Genomic DNA, 22924 nt, shown 5'->3' on the forward strand with positions numbered 1-22924 from the left:
CAGGGCTGGGGCAGAAGGTTGGGGTGGGAGATGAGGGCTGCGGGTTGGGGCTGGGAATGAGGGGTTCAGGGTGTGGGGGGAGCTCTGGGCAGGGGTTGGGGTGCAGGCTTGGGTGGGGATGAGGCGTGCAGGGGGGATCAGGGATGGGGCAGGGTGTTGAGGTGCGGGAGGAGGTCAGGGCTCTGGCCTGGGGGTGCAGGCTCTGGGTGGGGCTGGGGATAGGAGTAGGAAGGGGTTCTGGGTTGGGGGGGGCAGGGGATGGGGGCACGGGCTTACCTCAGGCAGCTCCTGGTCAGTGGTGTAGCGGGGGTGCTAAAGCAGACTTCCTGCCTGTCCTGGCACCGTGGACCATCCTGTGCCCTGGAAGCAGCCAGCAGCAGGTCCGACTCTTAGGCAGAGGCATGTGGCTCTTGCCTGCAGGCACTGCCCCCCCATTTCCTATTGGCTGGATACCAGCCAATGGGAGTGCGGAGCCGGTGCTTGGGGCGGGGGCAGCGGATGGAGCTCTGTGCGCCCCCCCAACCTAGGATCTGTATCTACTGCTGGCTGCTGCTGGCCACTTCTGGCCAGAGGTTGTGGAGGAACCCTTGGACTCCTTCTTCGATGTCCTCTTGGCTATGGCACCCGCCAGGGTGGGCCTCCCACTCCATGAAGGGTTGGCAAAGATCTCAAATGCCCTGTGGCACACTCTGGCTTCCTTGCCCCCCATCTTTAAGAGGGCAGAACAGAAGTATTTTGTGTACCCCAAGGGGTAGGAGTATCTATATACCCACCCCGCCCCCAGCTCCCTTGTGGTCCAGGTGGTCAACCATAAGGAGCGTCAAGGTCAACGCACTCCTACCCCTAAGAATAAGGACTTGAGGAGACTAGGTTTATTTGGTAGAAAAATGTATTCGTCCTCGAGCTTTCAGCTGAGGTTGGCGAACCACCAAGCCCTGCTGGGCAGATATAACTTCAACTTGTGGGACTCAATACCCAAATTTGCAGACTCCCTCCAGGATCCTGATAAAAAGGAGTTTAAGGCTCTGGTTGAGGAGGGCACAGCTGCCGCCAGGGCGGCCATTCAGGCAGCCTTGGATGCCACGGATACGGCTGCAAGATCTATGGCCTCCACAGTGTCCATGAGGAGACCATCGTGTCTCCTGTTGCCTGGGTTGTCCAGCGAGGCACAGAACTCCCTGCAGGACCTTCCAATCGATGGCAAGGCCCTGTTTGTGGAACAAACAGATGTGAAGTTACACGGTCTTAAGGACTCCCGCACAACATTAAAGACCCTTGATCTCTATGTCCCAGCCCCGGCCAGGACCAAATTCAAACTGCAGTAGGCCCCAAGTCAGGCAACCCACTCCAGATATGAACCACCTTATAAAAAATCAAGGGACTATAAAAAGCGCCCGCTAATGGCAATCTGGGCCCTCTAAGGGCAAGCAGGCGAGTAAGCGCCATTTTTGATGGGACGCCCAGGAGCGACTTACCAGTTTGTATCAGGGATCCACCCAACCTTCCCTTCTCCAACCGCCTATGTACTTTCCTCCCGGAGTGGTCACTGTTGACCTTGAACCGATGGGTCCTCAACTCCATCTCCTGGGCCTATACCCTCCAGTTTCGTTCTACCCCACCACGTCCCTCTTCAGGGACACCTCTCTTGAGAGCTTACTTAAGCAAGAGGCTCCTCTGCTTAGGAGCGGTGGAGGTGGTACCAGCGGAGTTCAGATACAAGGGGCGCTACTCCTGCTATTTCCTTATCCCAAAGGCAAAAAGGGGGCTCAGGCCCATCCTGGATCTGCGAGGCCTGAACCAGTACATGGTAAAGCTCAAGTTTTGCATGGTCTCTCTGACATCCATCATCCCCCTCCCTGGATCCCAGAGACTGGTATGATCTATTGTATGATCTACAGGACGCATACTTCCACATTCATATATTCGAGGGCCACAAGCATTTTCTCTGCTTTACGGTAGGGCAGGAGCACTACCAGTTCACTGTCCTCCCATTTGGCCTATCAACGGCACCCAGAGTCTTCACAAAGTTTATGTCTGTGGTAGCAGCCTACCTCAGGCGTCGGGGGTCCAGATCTTTCCCTACCTTGATGACTGGCTGGTCAAAAGCAGCTCCAGATCACAGGTACAGGATCACATAACACTCCTCCTGTCCACATACACCACACTGGTGCTGCTGGTAAACAACACCAAATCCACATTGGTTCCGGTGCAACACATAGAGTTCATTGGCGCGATTCTGGACGTGACATCAGCCAGAGCCTCCCTCTCACCGGACAGATTCGAAACCTTGAGGGAGCTCATCGGGGTGGTCACAAGGTTTCCTGTGACAACCGCCAGTGTGTGCCTCCAACTCCCGGGTCATATGTTGGCGTGTATGTACGTGGTTCATCACGCCAGACTCAGGATGTGACCCCTGCAGCTCTGGTTGGCCTCCGCATTCTCCCAGTCCAGAGTCAGGATGGACAAAGTCCTCACTGTGCCCAAACCTGTGCTAGCCCCCCTCTGCTGGTGGTCCTACATCAATAGGCAATGTGAGGCCCATTCCTCAGCCCTCTGCCAGGAAGCCCTCAGGCTGTGGGACTTCTGTATAGCTCACAATATCAACTTGGAAGCCTACCACTTACCGGGCGTCTGACATTTTGGGGCAGATTGGCTAGGCCGGGACTTATCTTCTCAGCACAAATGGTAGCTGCACAGTATTTTCCGAACATGGGGCACTCTTTGCGACCAGGCAGAATCACCAGTGCCTCCTTTTCTGCTCCAGGGGAGGGCTGGGCAGGGGCACGATCTCCAACGCCTTCCTTCTGCCCTGGTCGGGTCAGCTTTTCTATGCCTTTCCCACAAGTCCACTGATCGGCAAGGTCTTGGAAAAGATAAAGACGGACAGGGCTCGAGTCCTTCTAATTGCCCCAGCGTGGCCCAGGCAGTACTGGTGCGGGACTCTCACGAGCTTGGCAGTCACCCCCCGCATGGCCGTTGCCAACCCGCCTGGACCTTCTCTCCCAGGACCAAGGTCACCTCCTCCACCTCAACCTAGCAGCCCTCCACCTCATGGCATGGCTGCTCAATGGTTAGGCCGGGAGGAGGAAAATTGCTTGGAGGGAGTCCAGCGCGTCCTCCAGGAGAGCAGGAGGCCCTCCACACATCAGGACTACCTGGCGAAATGGTCTTGGTTTTCCCGGTGGGCCACCCATCAGGACGTCTCATCAGTGGCTGCTCCGATCCAGCTCATACTAGATTATCTCCATTTTAGGGCCCAGGGCCTAGCGCTCTCGTCTGTCAAGGTGCATCTGGCAGCCATATCAGCTTTTCACCCACCAGTGCACAGCCACATGATATTCTCTCGTGCCATGACCAGTCGATTCCTTCAGCCCCAATGGGAGCTGTGGGAAATGGTGGCCCAGCCCAGGCCACTTCCTGCAGCTCCCATTGTCCGGGAACGGCGAACTGCGGCCACTGGAAGCTGCGAGTGGCTACACCTGCGGACGCTCAGGTAAACAAAGCATCTCACGGCCCACCAGGGGCTTACCCTGAACAAGCTGCAAACCAAGTTTGGGAACCCCTGGTTTAGAGACTATTGCATCCCAATTCATGGGACATTGCTTCTATGGCTTCTATTGCTGTTCAAGGTTCCCAGCCTCAATCCCAGATTACCAGTTGTCAAAATCGATACTTGAAAGGGCTGAGAACTAATTCCACAATCCTCAGTCAGATGGATATTCAGCCTGCCCCAAAGAAGTAAACCAAAAAGAAAAACGCCTCCCCTGAGTCTCACTTATCCCCAGAACTCACCCCACCTCAACATTAAAGATCTAATAATAGGAATAAAGAGAATAGACCGATAATCTTGTGCCCTAATTCTGCTTTTGACCCAGACTAGCCCCTTAAGAATTAGAAAGGTTTTTAAGCCTTAGATCTTTGCAATTCAAAGAAGTCACTTACCTCAAGACAAGTCTTAAGAAATCAAAAAGCAAGAAAAAGTTTTGTCACTTAGTTTATTGTTCCCAAACGAAGAGGGAACTGTCCCAGTGAGACTGAGGAAGATGACACTCCAGGAGACTTCTCCTGTACCTCTTCAGATAGTCAAAAAAGATAATTATATTAAAGATCCAACCCCAGCAGCCAGAGGTAGTGAAGGATGACAAAAACTCCAAACAAAAGCATATTCCCTCAGAATCTAAGCTATCAATGTAATCCACCTGTGAGGAATGGCCTTTCCTGCAGTGAGAATCCCATGGAGGAAACATAAGTGAAAATCTTACCTGATCAATTTGAGGTTTGGACCCTTCATGTTCCACAACCTATGCTGACCCTCACTTGGTAGATTGTCTAAGAAATTGCAGAATTAAGCTTTATTTCAGACACGTTGCCAGTAGCTGAAGGCTCACTTACAAATGGATTACATTTTACATGCTGAAGTATTTTGGTTAAAAAAAAAAATTAGTCTTTCATAGCTTTGGAAATTACCATTCTGGGAAAGGTTCAAAGGCAGTATGCTCCAATCAGGACCAAAGATTTTGTCTGCTTGTCAAATCACATAGCAGGAGAAGAAAGCCATGTGAGACTGTGAGATATGAAGAGTCCAAGAAAAGAAACTCTCAGATAAGACTAGAATGTCCCTTCCTGGCAATTATACTATATTAAAGCTAAAATGTGCCATGCAAAGGGAAAACCACAAGATGGTGCTCTTGAAACATTGCACAAAGTGAGTTTTGTAAACTTCCTTTTGCTGGCATCATCAGGAATCTCTTAATCTAGTTCCCTTGCATATAGACTGATGGCATTGAAAGTGATCGTTATCTTGCTATGGATTTTGTAGTCAAAAATTAGTGTTCAAAGTATTAGTTTTAAATCAATAGCTAAAACAAACAAATTTGAATTTAAGCCCTGATTTTAATATTTGGTTCCAAAAGTAATGTTCATTCTCAACTGTTGATAGCAGAGGCAATCCTGTTTTGTTATGTCTATTTGATGAAGTGTAGCTACTTGGGCTATTGAAGAGTCTGGCAGAATTGCAATCTGCACTCAAAGGAAAGGAGTCTGCTGGACCCCAGAGGGGGTTAATAGTCTGTGTGCACTCCCTCTGCACAGGAGGAAGCTCAGGGAGACAGTCTGCTTTCCTGAGACAGAATGCCTCCTGACAATCCCTCTAGGGTGCTACCAGGATGCCAGGGGTTCTCAAACTGGGGGTCAGGACTCCTCAGGTGGTCATGAGGTTATTACAAGGGGGGTCACAAGCTGTCAGCCTCTGCCCCATATCCCGCTTTGCCTCCAGCATTTATAATGGTGTTAAATATATATATTAATTTATAAGGGGTGGTGGAGTCACACTCAGAGGCTTCTTATGTGAAAGGAGTCACCAGTGCAAAAGTTTGAGAACCACTGCAGTATGCACTGTTTGGTCAATCTAACCCAGAGGGATTCGTCATCAGTTTTCAGGAGTTTGAATTAAATCAGTTTCTACAAAAACTACACAAAACTTGGAGTTCTTCTTGTTTGTGTATTCTGGTTACATACGCATCCTTTCTCCTCTTAGCTGAGGTTGTGGAAACAGCAGCTCAGGCTTCACTCAATGTATCATTATCCCACTCTTGTAGTTCTCCAGTCCACCAGAGAGCACTCTAGCAAAGGCAGGAAAGTCGAGAGCTGGTATTTGTAACATAAAACAAAATAAAGCAGAGGATCTTTGAGGCTGTCCTTACACGTAAAGAAGCAGCAAGAAGGCACAGCACAAGCAAAGGGATGAGTCCTAAGATGGTGTAAACCAGGGGTAGGCAACCTATGGCACGCGTGCCGAAGGCAGCACACGAGCTGATTTTCAGTGGCACTCACACTGCCTGGGTCCTGGCCACTGGTCCAGGGGGCTCTGCATTTTAATTTAATTTTAAATGAAGCTTCTTAAACATTTTAAAAACCTTATTTACTTTACATACAACAATAGTTTAGTTATATATTATAGACTTATAGAGACCTTCTAAAAACACAGTTTAATGTTTTTAGAAGGTCTCTATAAGTACTCTAAGTCCTTTAAATTACTTTCACCCCTGAATTAGAATGAATAAATGAAGAGTCGGCACTCAACTTCTGAAAGATTGCCGACCCCTGGTGTAAACTATAGCTCTGTTGAAGTCAATAGAACCTTTATTGCCCTTTCTTATGGTTAGAGATAGTTCCTCCTAGGATTACTGCATTAGTCTATTCTTAGGACAACATTGTTGCCTGATTGCAATATTTTTGTTACAAACTTCAAGTTTTTCTCACTTATTTTTCTTATTTCCATTGTATTGGTACATACTTGTTTATAATTCTGTGCATTAAAATATACTCTTGGAAGAGTGAGGTTTGTGTTGGATAATAGGAGTTTAATATTTCATAACAAAAATATGGGGGAGGGGAAGCGGAAAGAAGCTGATGTCCAAATCACAGCCAGCGTATGCACACATATTCTGTATCATAGTGCCATCTTGTGGTAGCTGCAGCTATGAAAGAGGAAGTAGGCTGGACAGAGCCATGGAGGCAGGCTAAGATAAGCACTTCTTAGAATAACATACTGAATTCAGATTCATCCATTATGCTGTTGATGTAATTGTTAAATGAATGTAATTCACCTGAAATTGCCTGCTTCCTCAAGAATACTACATGATGTATTTCAGATGATGTTTCTGAACTACTAACCAGCCAATAATTCTGGAGGTCTGTGGGGAAAAGATTTGTGTAAGATCCAAGCTCTTCCTAGCAAACTGCAGTTTATTCATATTTGCTACTATGCTCCCCTTTTTTTCAGAACTCCATAATTTATTTGTTCAAATCTCCCATGATGCAACCACTTCTCTTCACCAGGAGGAGAGACTATGGTTTATCATGGGAGATGTAGTCTACCCAGGGAGCCCATCATACAGAGCAGAATAAGAGCATAAAGACACCCCAACTGTAATTCCCACAAGTCATCAAGGCAACAGTTCAGAACTGAAAAGTTTTGGCTTTTAACTTTTCATTGAAAAGTATATTTATTGTTTCAGAAAAATGCTCATTTTCTGAGCTGCTCCAATCATCACTAAATTAGAGCATAGATTATTAGATAGGGCTAATTTTGCATATCTTATTATATCACAATACTTAAATCAAGGGAACTTGTGTGTACCCTTTGATCAAGTCAATCAATTATAGTGTGAGGAAGAAACAATTTTCCTTTGATAGGACTAAGAAAGAAGATAAAACAAACCATTTGACTCCTCAAGTTAACGCACTGCCTTTGTGTCATTTTCTGATCAGGGAATTTACCCCAAACATTGGTGTATCATTCCCTTACCCAAGTTTAGAGTGTAATTTGTATTTTCTGTCTGCCTTTGCATTTAAGCATTTCAAAAGTGCCCATTATCATGCACTGCCAAAGGTTTGAACACTGTCTTTTATTTTTGTGTATCAGAGAGGTAGCCATGTTAGTCTGGATCTGTAAAAGCAGCAAAGAGTCTTGTGGCACTTTATAGACTAACAGACGTTTTGGAGCATGAGCTTTCATTGGTGAATACCCACTTTGTCGGATGCATTTTTATGTTGTTTTTACTTAATAGATTATTGTATGGAAAGAGCAATGAATATTGTAACCATCTATATAACTGCTAAGTATGATAATGATTGTTACCTGCTGACACACTGGATTACTGTGCTCATTTTTCTTTTTCCACTAGAGGTCGCAGTAACACCTTTTCAATAAATTACATGAATGACGAACTCTCATCCAAGGGACTTTACAGTAGCTTTATAGTGCATGAATCATAATGCAAACAGTATGATACAAGGCCTGTGAGAGACACCTTATACATTTAATGTCAGTTTATGAGAGTCTATCTCTGTTTAGCTAATTGCATTATACTACAGTTTTTCCTTAGTCGTATTTAGAACTCATTTTTCAAGCTTGTCCCAGGACACCAAATTACTAGGGAAGAAGTCAGTTGCAATTTGCTTACAAATACATTTTAAACACCAGCTGCTTGCAAAAGAACATACAAATTATTTCAATTAGAATGCTTTGCATTGCCCAAACCAAAACATATTTACATCAAGGCAGTGGAATAATGTAGCACTAGCTCCCTCTGATACATTTAGGTGGTGTGACCAAGTGCTGACATGAAAATGAAAAAGTCCCCCAATGGCTCACATATCTCCACCATTCCTTACCACACTTAATGACTGTGTAATGGGTCATTATATAAATTATAGCGAGAAAAGCTCGCTCTGGTGGATAGAGACAATCTGATGGCAGAATTGTCATCATATGTTGAAGGAAAACAAAGCAATGAAAATAAAACAAGGTTTCCTGTGTGTCAGCATAGATTCTAAATAGCAATTTGGAACAGCAACTGGTTGCTAATAATTCTAGTCTCCCCTTCTTATGTTAAGGTAACACTTTACATTCACTTACATTTTGTGTGTGTGAATTTAATTCATGTGACAGTTGCCTGACTGACAGTCCTAGAGACTGAAGTACAGTATTTATTGTACAGTTACAGCATGGGCCATGCTTGGGTGCCTCAATCTTAAACTACTGGGGTCTCCTCTAGATGCAAGAAGTGAGTATTATCTTATAGATGGAGTGTGGCCTGGTGGATAGCATATTGAACCAGGAGACCTGGGTTCTATTTTTGACTCTACCATTGGTCTGCTGGGATAACTTGAGCAGGTCACCTCACTGCTGTGTGCCTTGGTTTCCCTACCTGTAAAACTGGGCTAATGATTCTGCTCTCCTTTGTAAAGTGCTTTGAGAGCTAAAGCTGAAAAATGCTCTATTAGATGTCAGTATTATTATTATTCCAAAGCCTATTCAGTGTTTGGCTTCTCTGCTCAGCCTGTCAACAGCTGTGGTAGTGACCTTTTGGTAGTAGATGCTGCACAGGGAACTGGACTGTTACCACCCAACCTAGCTGATGGGAACAACTTTAGTTATTCTCTTGTTTCCTTTTACAAGAAAAGGTATTTCCTTTTCTTAAGAATATGTTTGATGTATTCCTACTGTTGTAGGAATTTAGATGGTGTGGAGGAGGCTGAGTCCACACCAGTGCCCAATTCAAGTTGTTTATATTGTCCTTCCCTTGATTGTAGCACAAGGACCTCCCCAAACAAACTAAAGAAAAGTCCTTTTCCCTCAGTCTCCCTTATGAGAAAGGGGAATCTGAGTAAAAGAAATTAAAAACTCATGTGGCCTGTCTTGTGGGCAGTCTTTCCGGGGCCAGCCCTTTTGGGGCTTGGTTTATCCTGGCCTGCTGTCCTTAACTAGGGTCTACCTCCAGCTTTTCCTCTTGGGTACTCTGCTTTACAGCTGGTCCATGCACTTTCAGGGGCAGTGAGGTCTACAACTATTTCCCTCTTGGGTGATCAATCTCTGAGGCATGGCAGTCTTCATCCTATTTACTACCCCCTGTGGCAGGTTTTTCCTTTTTACCTCTCTTCCCCCGCCCATACTCCCCTTACAGGTGTGTCTCATTAGTGCCCAGAAGCCCTCATCAGTTTCCTCTCCACCAAAATGAGGGTGTGCCCCTACACAGATGGAATATATGGACTACAGGTGTAAACATAACCCAGTCACTGTTCAACATTCTGGGGTCTGTCATATAGGGATCTCAGTTTGTTTAGTTCCATGGCTAATACACCATTAAAACCCTTTTACCTTTTTAATACAGATACAGGAAAAGGACAATCAGTTAAAACATTTGAAAAATAAAGTACTATTTTAATAAAGTAAATCAGGCTTTCATTTTAACAACATCCCTTTCCCTTTAGCTGGTGAGAGTTTTAGAAGGAAAAAAACCCTTGTTTGACAGTCTTAGATGGTATCAAAGATGGTAATAACTGTCCTCTGTGAGGAAAAAAGAAGTTAGTTGAGATGAGCTAGATCTATTATTGTTTCTTTTGTTGTTTATGTCTCACCCCATTTCCTAAGAAGACAAAACAGACACACACATATATAAGAGGAGAGAAAAGAACAGCAAAGATAGAAAATGCAGCTTCTGTCTCTGGTGTTGACTTTCACTTGCAACCTTAGTGCTGGAAAAACACATGCAAAGCACGGTCTTATCAGCCACTCTAAGACTTGGCAAATTTGGACCAGCATCAGGCTGTTTAGGGCATTGCTTTTATTTGCCCCTCTCTGATCATGGGCTTATAGCAACACTGCAAAATATGCAATCTTGCCTGGCTAAGCCAGACTCTTATTAGACAGAAGGAAAAAGACAGGATGAGGAGAAATAAGGCAGGATTGAAAAGGACACACAGTAGGAGGGAGAGAGCCTCATATCCCAGTTGGTGTTTGGGATTCATCTGGAGCTGGTGGAGATAGCAATGTCATTTGGGTCCCTCTCTCTGGTCAGGTCTGGTCAGAACATCTCTCAGGATCAAGAAAGTCTGTGGTCCCAGGAGATGGTGGAGGTGGTAGCCATGATGGCAAAGCTCACTCCAGTAGCCAGTTTTTCTCCCCAAAGTCTGTTTCTTTAAGGACCTACAAAAGGAGTGATGGATGGAATAGCCTATTCCCTCTTTATTTTGTCCACCAGTTAGGCCTAGTTTCTGACACACCAATTTTGGGTCACTGATTTCTGGTTCCACACTTTTTTATTCTTTTGTTTACTGACCATGATCTTAACACAGTTCCCAAGTTATATCAGTGGGCCTTTTTATTTGGAATAATTCAGTCTTTCTGTCTCCCTTTCATACCTTTTCCCATTCCCATTTGTTACTATAGGTTATTGTGACATCTTATGAAATTTTCATACTTTTTCAGTTGAGGGCACAATTAGGGTAAATTTGTAGATCCAGTTATTACAACACTACTGACATGCCATAGCATTATTGCTGTCCATGTTAGGAAGACTCTACATGCCACAGTACATATTTATTGTGGACCTAAATATTTTTGTGTAAGATTCTACCATAAAAGTGTGAGACATCACAATGTAAAAAAAGAAAAAAGGAATCTTTTATAACACTTTTTGTCAGTGGATCTCAAAGCACTTTATAAAGGAGGTCAGTGCCATTATCCCCATTTTACAGATAGGGAAACTGAGGTACTGAGCATTGACATGACTTGCCCTAAATCTCCCAGCAAGAGAGCCAGTAATAGAACACAGGTGTCCTGAGTTCCAGTCTGGTGCTCTATCTACTACCATGCATGACCTGAGACATTGTGAGAGTCTGCCAGAAAAACCAGGCTCAACATTCAGAATATTTTTAAGGTAAAATCCGGCCTGGAACCCCCCCCACCACCACCACCTTTTAGGCTTTCTTTATACATCATAAAGAAATAAAAGGGGGCACAAATCACATTTTTAGAAAATCATGTGTAGGTCATCTCTAACTTCTGAGTAAAAATGTAGGCCCTGATCTCCTCCACCGCACACACACACTTAACTTCACACAGCCAACTAACCCATTCCCCATCCTGATTTGTTTTTTTTCTTTAAATAGCAAAAACCGGGAAATCAGCAAGGTAGCTGATATACAAAATAAAGGCATTTTACACATTCCTTACATATCACTTGTCTGTCATTTACTGACAAGTTCATATGAAAAAATAATGTTACTTTTTCAGGTTAAACTTTAAGGGGTTGGTTCACAAAAAGTGGATGTGTGGGGTTTTGGTTGGTCGGTTTTGTTTTATATTTTTACATTAGTTATTTTTTCCATGTATTTTCTGTAGCTCCCCATTGTTTGTTATCTCACATACTGTATTCCAAATGTGCAAAAAAAAACAGTTAAATATCTCACATTTGCACTCCACTAGATTCCAATTCAGAGAAGCCCTTTGTGTGCATTTGGCTTGCTTTATACATTGTTCCCCTCCCCCTGCCCTTTCCCCGGGAATGTCATATTTAGAAATAATTCAAAATAAAGACATATCCTCTTTAATGAACCAACCCCCTGATCCACTGGAGATTCAGTGTGAATATCTAGAGTTCTTAGTGCTCAGTGCAACCACCAAAGTCATATTACTTCTATGAGCAGGGCCAGCTTTATTAACTGTGGGGCCCGATTCAAATACCCGGTGGCGGTCCGGGGCTTCGGCGGCACTTCGGCGGCAGGGGGTCCGCTCCGCGTCTTCCACGGCACCGAAGGACCCCCCCGCTGCCGAAATGCCGCCGAAGACCCCCGGAGCGGACTGCCGCCAGGTGAGTAAAAAAAAATAATTAAAAAGGCACCTAAGGCACGGGGCCCTCTTAGGCGCAGGGCCCAATTCCGGGGAATCAGGCGAATCGGCCTAAAGCCGGCCCTGGCTATGAGATAACCATGAAACAGAACACTCATGGTACGGATATGGGAATGTGATCTTGTGATCATTTGCATGTTAATACCCAGAATGCTCTTCCAAGTCAGAGTGCTCTCATGGTAGTGTCATAACTCTAGAATAAAAAATGGAAAGGTTTGGCTGCTGTTTTGGATGCATAAAGCCCCTTTTTGTGTGCTCTGCAAACCACAACTGAGAAACGGTTTGCTTCACTTTTAGCCTCCATTCCCGTAATGAATGTGGACTGCAGTGGACCTGTTCAGCTTTGCCTTCAGAAAAATAGATTTCATCACAATTCTTCTCATGTATTGTAGGTCAAAGTGTTTGTTTATGTTTATATGCCAGGCTTGGGCAAGGCTGACTTTAAAGTACTTTGTACCATTACATGATTCTGATGTAAAGTGAGATACTTTACCAGTTCATTTCCTTGCCAATACCCAGAAAGCTGGTATCTAAAATCAAAGCTAAGTTTGGGGCACATTTTTAAGTAGTTATAGCAAAACACATATACAAAATATTTAAGGAGCAAACAGCTGTTGTATATGAATAAACAGTTGTGAAAAGTATTGAAGTGCTAAGTGAAATGATGACAAACTCTGGCACTATTAAAAAAAATTGGCTGGTAGGAGAGTTTGCACATTCAATTACATCTTCATCCTGTGCAGACAATTTGTTTGAAGATTAGAGCAGGACTAATTTAGAGCAAGTCTGTGTTTTTTGCTTCCAGTGGAGAATTATAAGACTCATACTCCCCCAGAACCCAGTGAGTGCCCATAGTAGGCTAGATAGACCCTGGAGTGCTGTGAAACCTGTCCAGAGAAAGCATTTTAAAATAACTTTGTTATTTGTGTGTAAGCCTGGGCTAGATTGTATTTGTGTGTAACCCCTAGACTTCAGAAAGCTTTGGATCAGGCCTCAAATGGATAGAAGAGAATAGCAGGTGTTTTACTGTGGGTATTGCTATCATGTGTAGTCCCTGGGAAACAATGAAATGTCTGAATTCCAAATGTAAGGAAGAACTGTCTCATTCTCCATCTAAGAAACAACTAGGATCATCTGCAGCAGATTTCTGTTTCAAATGTATAACGCTCTTTGGATTAACCAGTCATATGGAAGGGCAAAGAGATCTTCAGAGAAATATACTTAAAAAGGAAGCTATAATATGGAAAAGAAAGTGTGTAAACATTTTTGAACATTTTTTCAGTTTTCATTGAAATTTCACTCTTTTTTTTTTTAAATATTCCAGCCAACTCTACTTATTACTTCAGGTTAAAGAATTGTTCTTTTCCAGGGGTTTCTATATAGGCATTGATCACTGTTCCTGTTCCTTTGAAGATTGCTTACTCAAGGCTAATACATACATTATATTGGTCACAATCCTTCACTAAAAGTTGTGATTAGAGCTAGACTAAATATGGGGAAAATATTTTGCAGACTCTTTTTGAAATTTTGCAGTTGTTTACATTTCTCAGTGTTCAAAATGGATCCATTTTCCATATTTTGTGACATTTTCCATATTTTAATTCTCATTTTTATCAAGATCGTTTTCAATTTTTTGACCAAAACAGCATGTTCTTATTAAAATGAACTTTGTAAAATATTCAGTTAAAATCACAGAAAATATTGAAACAAATAGAAAATTATCATAATGTTGACAGGTTTTGGCAACAGGTTTCATTTTTGACCAAAAAAAAAAAAAGAAAAAAAAAAGAAAAAAATTGACCCACTTTAGTTTTGATCTTTCTTTCATTTTTGATCATTTAAGTCTGAATTCAGGTAAAATTGTCATAGAGCTAAAATGAAAGCCCATTTGTCAAAGACAATGGGATTAGACAGATGATAGACACAGAATAAGAACTGCACTTTAAATTCTTCAGAAATTCATGGAACTATCACGGAAGTGCTCAATACAGCATGTCATATTCCAGATAAAAAAGATACATAACTAAAAAGTGTATTTAATTAAAAGCACAGTAGGTCACAGTTTCAGTTCTCTTCACGCTGAAAATTACTTAAACCCAGCAAATGAGGGTATGTGTTTAAAGTTTAATATAACAAGAGGCACAACCCCAAAATCCTGTCCCAAGCATGTCTTTTGGGGGCTTGCCTATAGCTCATTGCAAGACTGAGATGCAAAATATTAAGCATTGTGAACCTAAATGTGAGAAAATCAAAAAACGGTGTCACAAACCTCTGCCAATTTATGCACAGAATATGCCAGAAAGCTAGCCAATGTAGAGGCAGCTTGGGAAAGAGAAGGGCCAAATTCTTCCCTGGTACATCACCAGTGTACTCAGTAGTGTCACATGAGAGATGAATGAATTTCTCAGAGAGTTTGCTGCACTGCTGTTGTGAGACAATTATGAAGAACCAGTCCCCCTCATATTCTAACATTAACATTATTCAACTGTTTTGAAGTTAGAACCATTTCTTCCGAGTGATGAGTCGTTGGTTCTCTGAGTGAAATGAAAGCAGCACTTTCATTTCACATTACACCTTAGATGGCATCAACTTTGAATTCAGAGTAAAAATAGGACTTTTGCTTAAGATTAAATTGAAAAAGGAGAATAAGATTCCCTCCAGGAAGTATAATTGGATACAGTTAGATATTTAGTTAAGCGAAGGAAATCTTGATAATGGAAGATGTCATCTAGTTTGCTTAGCTTTATGGTATACTTTATAAAATCTTAAATTCTATTGTCATCTTATTCCCATCATGCTGCTGATGTGGCAGATTTAAGCACCTTCAAGAGCCTTTCATGAGCTTTCAAGTTAAGACTCTCTGAATCAGCAGACTTGACCTCTGAGAAGGTCCTCTTAGTCAGTGGCCACCGGGGACCAAGTACAAAAGAGTCAGACTACTTTTTAAAAAAGAGTTTACTAAACCTTCCTACGCTCCTGGCCTCTTATTCCTCTATACTCTGAGGATGAAACAAAACTAAAAGATACATCTGGGCAGTTTGCCGTCCATCCCAGCGCAGGAAGAGTTAACGAAACATCCTTTGGTTTGGTTTTGCTAAGTCTGAAGTAAACGTAGATCTCTTGATAAAGTTACTTTCTTTAGTTTATTATTTGCTTGCTCCTTTGTTTATCTGTCCTGGAGTTCTTGTCTAGACCAACTATTATTATTTATATTGTGGGAACACTTAGAGGACCCAAAGTTCTTACTATTGTATATACATGCAGTAAGAGACAGTCCCTGCCCCAAGGAACTTAGGATACTAAAGGTGGGAGGACAGAGGACCAGAGATTTTTCCAAATCTCTGCAAACCAGAGATCAGTGGCAGAACTAGGACTAGAACCAATGCATATCCACTAGATCATACTGCCTTAATTCTATTTACTGTACAATCTTGGCCTGCAGGTTGAATTCTGAGGACTAACATTGAGTTTCTATAAAAAGGACATGGGGGAGTTGCAGAACAGATAGCATTTCACTGTTCCAAGTTAACATATACAGCATTAAAAATATATATGATAGACTTACTGCTCCACTGTAAGTCCCCATTTGCACTGGTACAGCACCCCTACATTAGGGGTTTGCACTAGTGTAAGTGCCCCTGGGTAGTTACACCAGTGAGAATTTTCATGATGTAGACAAGCCCTGCAGCTGCACAGCCATTTATGCCTGTGCAAAGTGAGTATGCAGCGCTACCACTCTGATCTGAGAGCATTTCACACCCACTTTGCACTGGGGTAAATGACCACAGAAAGTACAAGGCAACTGAGACTCAGATCCCTTATTGGTAATTTCAGCAGAGACCAAGGATGAGCTGGGCATGCAGAGCCTGATTCTCGGCTCTGACTGGGGAGTCTTCTTAGCAATGTGTGGAGCAGGATAAACATAAAGATTTAAAATATCTTTGCACTTCCCTGCTCCTGGCCATTCTGCACCATACTGGTACCCCAGGGTGAGTTAGAGCAGCATGAAGGCTCCTCTAACTTACAGCAGCTGCAAATGGCCCCCAAAGGCCATTATAACAATCAAGATCACAATGCACATGAATGCATAAAAGGTACTTAAAAAAACAAAACAAATTGCAGTGCTAGGTCATGAGTGTTACAAGCCTTTTGCCTATTCTTTTCCTCAATTCTGCAGATGCTAACTCATGTTAGTGGTGTTCTTTACTTCTGGTTGCACTGAAACCAATGGGACCACTTGAATCAGTAAGGACTTGCAGAATCAGGTTTATAGACAATATGGCCTTGAGGCATGGTTGTCCTGCACCCTGTGGTGTTCTTTACACTACCGTAAACTGGGTGTAAAAAGCTACCAAATCAGAACTGTTTTGCACCAGCATTGCACTCATTTTTAACAGGTGTCAATGATGATTACACAGAGTGCAGAGTCACAGTGAATCAGGCCTAATCTTAATAATCATGGCAATTGGGGGATCACAATAAAGATGCCAATACCCTGATGTATATGCAAATGTCCTCCTGAGCTGGAGAAAAGGCAGGCACGGGGAGAGAAAAAAAGTCTTTATTAAATAAAACAAGAGCCAGGAACTTCTACTTTACATCAGAGATTTAACAAAAAAGATTATAATTTGGCTTCCATGTTGGGCTGAATTCCAGCACAGGGCTTCTGTGTCATTGATAATTATTCATTTCCAAAACTCATTTGAGAAAGATAGCAGAGCTCAAGATAAGAACATTTCACCAAATTTAAATGTTTGCCTGGTTATATTAACAAAAGGGTTGGGGAATTTTTATTTAAAAAAAAAACGCAAATTTCTGGGAATGAAGCCTTGGTTTTGTCTGTATTTTTATTATTGTTTAGTTTTAAATATTATTGTTAGAATTAATAGAGAGATTCTCCTTTTAGTTTCAGTTTTTATCCTGTCTTAATAAGAATTAAAAGTTATAATTTCCCAGGCATCATCAGGCTAGATTCAAAATTAGGGAGTCTCTCTCTTAATCCCACAATTTTAAACCCTCAATTCCACAATGACCTTCTCCTCCCACAGTTCTGGATTACTTTAAATTTTGGGGGTGGCTTAATCTATTGAAGTGCTTGTCTACGATAATATTGCCTTATTATTGATTGCAGACTCACTCTCACTGATACACACTCACCCATCATGAAAAAAGAAATATGTTGTTTCAGACTATACTTACGGAGCCAGATCCACAGCTGATGTAAATTGTTGTAGTGCTGTTGATTTCATAATGGGAATTGTTCATGAAAGAACAATCATAATTCTGATAGTTGTATTATACTAGTGGTTCTTCATAGTGTGGATCATAGAGACTAGGTTTCTGTGGACATATTCCAATTTACACCTTCTTAGGATGTGACCTACAGTCTCAATTAAATTTAGGTCATATAGCAATTCATCAGGTGCATGTGAAGAACGTTCTGTTCTCTAGCCAAGGTTGGAAAGCTAAGGTCAATCACCTGGACTTCAACAGTATAATATACAGATTCCCAAACTGTGGTCCACAGAACATTCTATGCAGAACTGGCTGGTCATGTGATGTGGGCTCCTTGTCCTTGTTTACAGTTACTAAATAGCATTAAAATAAGATAAAAACACATAAAATATTTCCCTAATAGTACTGTTCTATGTAAACAATTGTTGTAGTTGCCACAGGGATGTTATGTAATCTGCTCATGCAGTCACAAATGGGAGAAGAGGGGTGGTCCATGTGCTAATCTCTCTGTTAAGAGGTGGTCCACCGAAACAACTAGTATAATACAGCTTTTCAGTTTATGATTGTTCGTTCCTGACAATCATACACACTCTTAATTTGTTAAAGACTCTAGACAGAGAAGCCATGTTCACAGCAGTATTTTAGAATTTGTTTAGCAATGTTTCTATTGTGGGTTAATGGGAATGTCTGGTTTAGAGCAAGGGACAAGGGTACATTTCCAGCTCTGCCACTGATTGTCTGTATGAGTTCAGATAAGTCCAATTTTAAACCCCTGGGGTCTGATGGTCAGAGGTGTACCAGGAAGTGAGCACAGAAGGCAGCAGCAGAGGTAAGGAGGGAAGGAGGGGAAAGATGGCTGCTGGGATGATGCAGAGGCTGAAACAGCCCTTGACATAAGTTAGAGCAGCCTCTGAGTATTCTGATTTAAGGCATTTTCATGAGGGTTCTCTATGGGTTGCTCTGCTGTCCAGAGCAAACCAGAATTTCTACAGGATAAGTGTGCTATGAAAACACTCAATCCTACCCCTCAACTGATTGTCCCGTTCTGTCTCTGACCTAGCCACCTCACACTGCACCAGAGCTTATGAGGGTCTAACATACAATTAATTTTTCTTTTTCTAATTTCCAGTTGAAAAATAGAAAAACTTAGTTTCCGATGAAACCCCATTTTTAGGATGAGATTTTTTTCAGTCAAAAAATTTCAACCAACACTGGTGAAAATGCTCTTCCAGCAGCACCCAGATGTTCAAATGTAGGGACTGCAGGTGAGAATCCATCATCTGATCCCCTGTCGCAGGAGTGTAGAGAGGGAGAGAGAGAGATGCTCAGGCAGCTAAGACCAAAGTCATGCAGGTCTTTAAAGGCCACTAGCTGCCATGCCCTGACTCTTACCCAGAAGTGAATGGGTAACTAGTGTTGTCTTTTGTGCACTGGTGTGATACCCTCACTGAAAATAGCACCACTGAAGAAAATTCCTGCTGGCTGGCTAGGACTTTAGGATAGATGGTTTGTTGAAATTAAAAATAATTAAATAAAATATATAAATTCTACTTTAGCTGTAGCTTCCAAGAGATTTCTCTCTCATAGCTTACACTTGGTGGGCCATAGTCTCAGCAGGTGTAAGTCTGAGTAGCTACATGTTTTGCACCAGAATCTGATCCAATGTGTGTGTAGGGAATTTCTGTTATATTTCTAAGATATATGGGCCTGACTCTCCTCTCACTTATATCGGTGCAAATTTGGAGTAACCCCACTTAAGGCAATGGAGTTACACTGATGTGTGTGAGAGAAGAATTAGGTGCTAAATCAGTGCCCATTGAGAAGATATGGACGCCCAGGCTTTTTCCCCCATCCCTCTGGGTTTAGAACATAGTGAATCTGTATTACATATTCAAGCACTGGGCAGTCATGCCAAGTTTAACCCATCATAGTGTTACTCACACACTGGATTTGCGGGTGAATCAAAATGTATTTAAATATGATGTTTTGTATGATGATCCTGTTGATTTAATGCCTTTGCTGGGCAAAATACCAGTTACTGAGATTAACTGATGATGCTGAAGTATGGAGAATGATATTGAAAGTGACAGGCTTTTTCAGGCAGAAGAGAAATGCAAGGGAGCATGTGTAATACTCTATGTAATATTCCAGGGCGGTATCTCTTTGAATAATTCAGCAAAGAATTGTCATCAGAGCTGCAAACGAGCATAATGAGACTATCCTTGTAATGATTCTTATAGGACTGGTATTCTCTCAAAAGGTCATTTTTACAAAATATTGAACAGCTAATTATAATGTATGGTGATTTAGGAAATCTGTTTTTACATCTTATGAATTCTGATTGATATTGGGAAGTTGTTCTTATGCAATTGCTGTATTTTTGAACTCCTCAATGTGTATGTGAATTCTGCCCTGGCTGTCCTGGTCTGAGTCACGTCCTCCTAGACCAGATACACTGGAGGATGGTTAGAACTCAAGGGCTGTCTATGCAAGTGAAAACACCTTGGAACAATGGGTGAGCTCAACCTAGGAAAAACCAGTTTTATCCTCCCCATCTGCCGGGGGTCGGGGGGAGATTAGGAGAGTGGAAAATCCCTAAACACAGGACAAAGAACCCAGGTGACCAAGCAGGACTCTACAAAAAAAGACTAGGAGACACTCAGGAAGTTTGAGGAGGAGGAAGAAAGGGCATGGACTGGCCAAGGCGAGGGGAAGCAAGATGACCAAGGTAGAGAAAGCTCCATGTTTCAGAACACAAGCAATGCATGGAGCCAGAAGGACTCTAGATGGGCCCAAAAGACTATGAATGGTGAGGAAATAGAGACAGGCAAATGTGTGTAGGGTTTATTATTTTTGTATAGATCTGTGTGATCTTGAGTGATTAAGTAAAGAACAATGATGTGTTAGACTTCTGTGCAAAGTGCCTGTGTGTTATATGCTATGCCTTCCACGTGACCCCTTGAAGTGGGAAACCAGAAGGCTCACACCTTCAGGAGGAGTTCTGGGTAGGGTGGCCATTCTCACATTCCCAGAATACCAGACATTCTGGCATTTCCAGGAATGGCATTGGCCCACCCCTGACAGCATGGCCTCGCCCCCAGTGGCATGATATTGCACACACTGTGCATGCCAGGTCACACCACATAGAGGATGCCAATTTGAAAAAGTGCCCTGCCCTACCACTGCTAGTGTGACCTCACACAGATGCACATGCTAGGTCATACCAGTGGTGGCAGAGTGATACACTCTTCAAAGTGATGTACCCCCATCCTTGATATGGGACAAAATCATGTCCGGTTTTTGGACAGGGAACAAACCATTTAAAAATGAACTGTCCAGCTTAAAACTGGATGAATGGCTTGCCTAATTCCGGGACTGGGTGCATTTAAGCTAGTAAAGTATCTTGGAGGTCAGTGCTGGTCCTAAGGCAGGTGGGCTGAGGAGCTCCATTTCAGAGTTGGTGCCCAGGAATTGTGGCAAAGAGGGCAAAGGAGGAAACAGAGCTGCAGCCTGCTGAGATCCAGGGTTGCTTAGCGCACATGGGGGATTCAGGGTTTGGCTCCCCGCATAGCTATCTAGTGAGTTGCCAGCAGGGGAAGACTGACCAACTCTGTGACATAGCTGTATCATTGTCTACAATTTTCTACAATATACACACATGGCCAAGATTTTTAAAAGTGACTAGTGATTTTGGATGCCTCAGATTTTGGGGACCTAGCTTGAGACACCTAAAAGGGAGTCTCAGGTATTTTTAGAAAGTGCTGAGTATCTACTACTGAAAATCAGACCCCTTTAAGGTGTCTCAGGTCAGGCCCCCAAAACTGAAGAAACAGTCTTTAATCATTAGTCACTTCTGGAAAAGCTTGGCCATTGTGCATGTTAAATCGTAGGTGTGACGTGGTTTTTTCACAACCAGTAAAGCTTGAGCTGCTATATCTTCCTATATGATATAATGTTTCTAAAGTCTGTCTGATGGTATATGATGCTCTTTGTAAGACTACACTTAGTTGGATGGTTCTTTCCCTTCCATGGAAAACTCTAAACAGCTCTAGTCTTGTGGAGCAAATTCACATAGTAGTAATTACCTGGCTGGCCACATTGAGAAGTTCTCAGGAAAGGAAAAACTTGCATCTGCTTGTACCCTATGACTTGCTATCAGTCAGATTCAAAATCTATTAATTTATGTCAAGTGTAATGCATATGTAAACTTTGCCTATTCGGTGTAGCAGTCTGTCTCCCTCTAGTGGTGAACCTGCTACAGCTTTGGCTAAGAGAGCAGGTTCTTTCCATTCAGGCAGTAGAGATTTAGGTACTAAAATCCAGAAGTCCCAGGTTCAATCCCCACTGCTGATAATCCACCCAGTGGTATCACATTAAGTATGTAACGCTAATAATGTGAGTGGTGACTCAGAGCTGACTGTTGTCAAAAGATGAGACTAGCTGCTGTACTTCGAGCATCCCTCTCAGATTCTGGGATTGTTCAGCAAAGGATTTAACCATCCTCCCCTAAATAGAAGGCTGGGGAAGAGAGACAGGCTGACAAGAGTGTGGGTTTTTTCTTTCTCTTCCCTCACAATACCAGCTCCCTAGGGTGGCTGTAGGAGTAAAGGCAGCAAGACAGATGCCGTGCAGAGGGATCTGTAGGATTGACTACTGCCCAGGAGCATTTCTAGGAATGCTCCTTTGATTGCCCATGTTAAGGTTGGAACAGCTTGTGTAAATACATGTATGGTGCCCCATCGCCTGCAACTGCCTTAGATTCATATCTTTGCTGGTTTGCTGTCACTGTCACTACCAACAATTGATCCCTTTGCTTCAGCTCTCCAGCCAGTTCCCGCCTGTGGCTAAGAAATGCTGTACCTTTCACAGCACATTTATAAACAGCAGCATGACCTTGTCTGGTAGGGTGCATACATATTGATTCCCCTCCCTGGCTTACTGTGGGCTTGATCCTGCAAGGTATTGAGAAATACAAGCAAGCTGAGGGGGCTTAGTCTGTCTCTTTCTGTCTACACTTGACAGCTTCAGGTCCTCTGCAGGTGGATTTACATGACTGCATATTCTTGACACTCAGCAAGTAATAATTGACAGGATGATGCTCTGCTGATGACGAATGGCTCACCTCCAATATTCCTATAAAACCAACTGAGAGCTACAATGAACAAACACTTTGTGTCAGGAAAATGTGTTTATATGGTAATACAGTATTACATAGCATAGGTATTGTTACTGGTATTGTTCAGAGTTTCTCTCCTTTGTGTATCTTCAAGTCAGGCCAATCTTATTTCATTTAGAGCAGGCCTGCACAACATGCGGCCCGTGGAGGCTCACTGTGTGGCCCGCGGGGGGATTCTAAATCCCGCGCACACGGTGCTCTGCGGGCAGCCCAGAGCCCTTTGAATCCCGGCCGCGGCTCCAGCGGCCGGGCTGGGGCTGGGATTTAAACAGCTCGGGCTCCCCTCAGTGGCAGGAGCTCTGGGCCCTTTAAATCCC

This window comes from Mauremys reevesii, linkage group 3 (genome assembly GCF_016161935.1).
Source record: "Mauremys reevesii isolate NIE-2019 linkage group 3, ASM1616193v1, whole genome shotgun sequence".
NCBI classification, from domain to species: domain Eukaryota; kingdom Metazoa; phylum Chordata; order Testudines; family Geoemydidae; genus Mauremys; species Mauremys reevesii.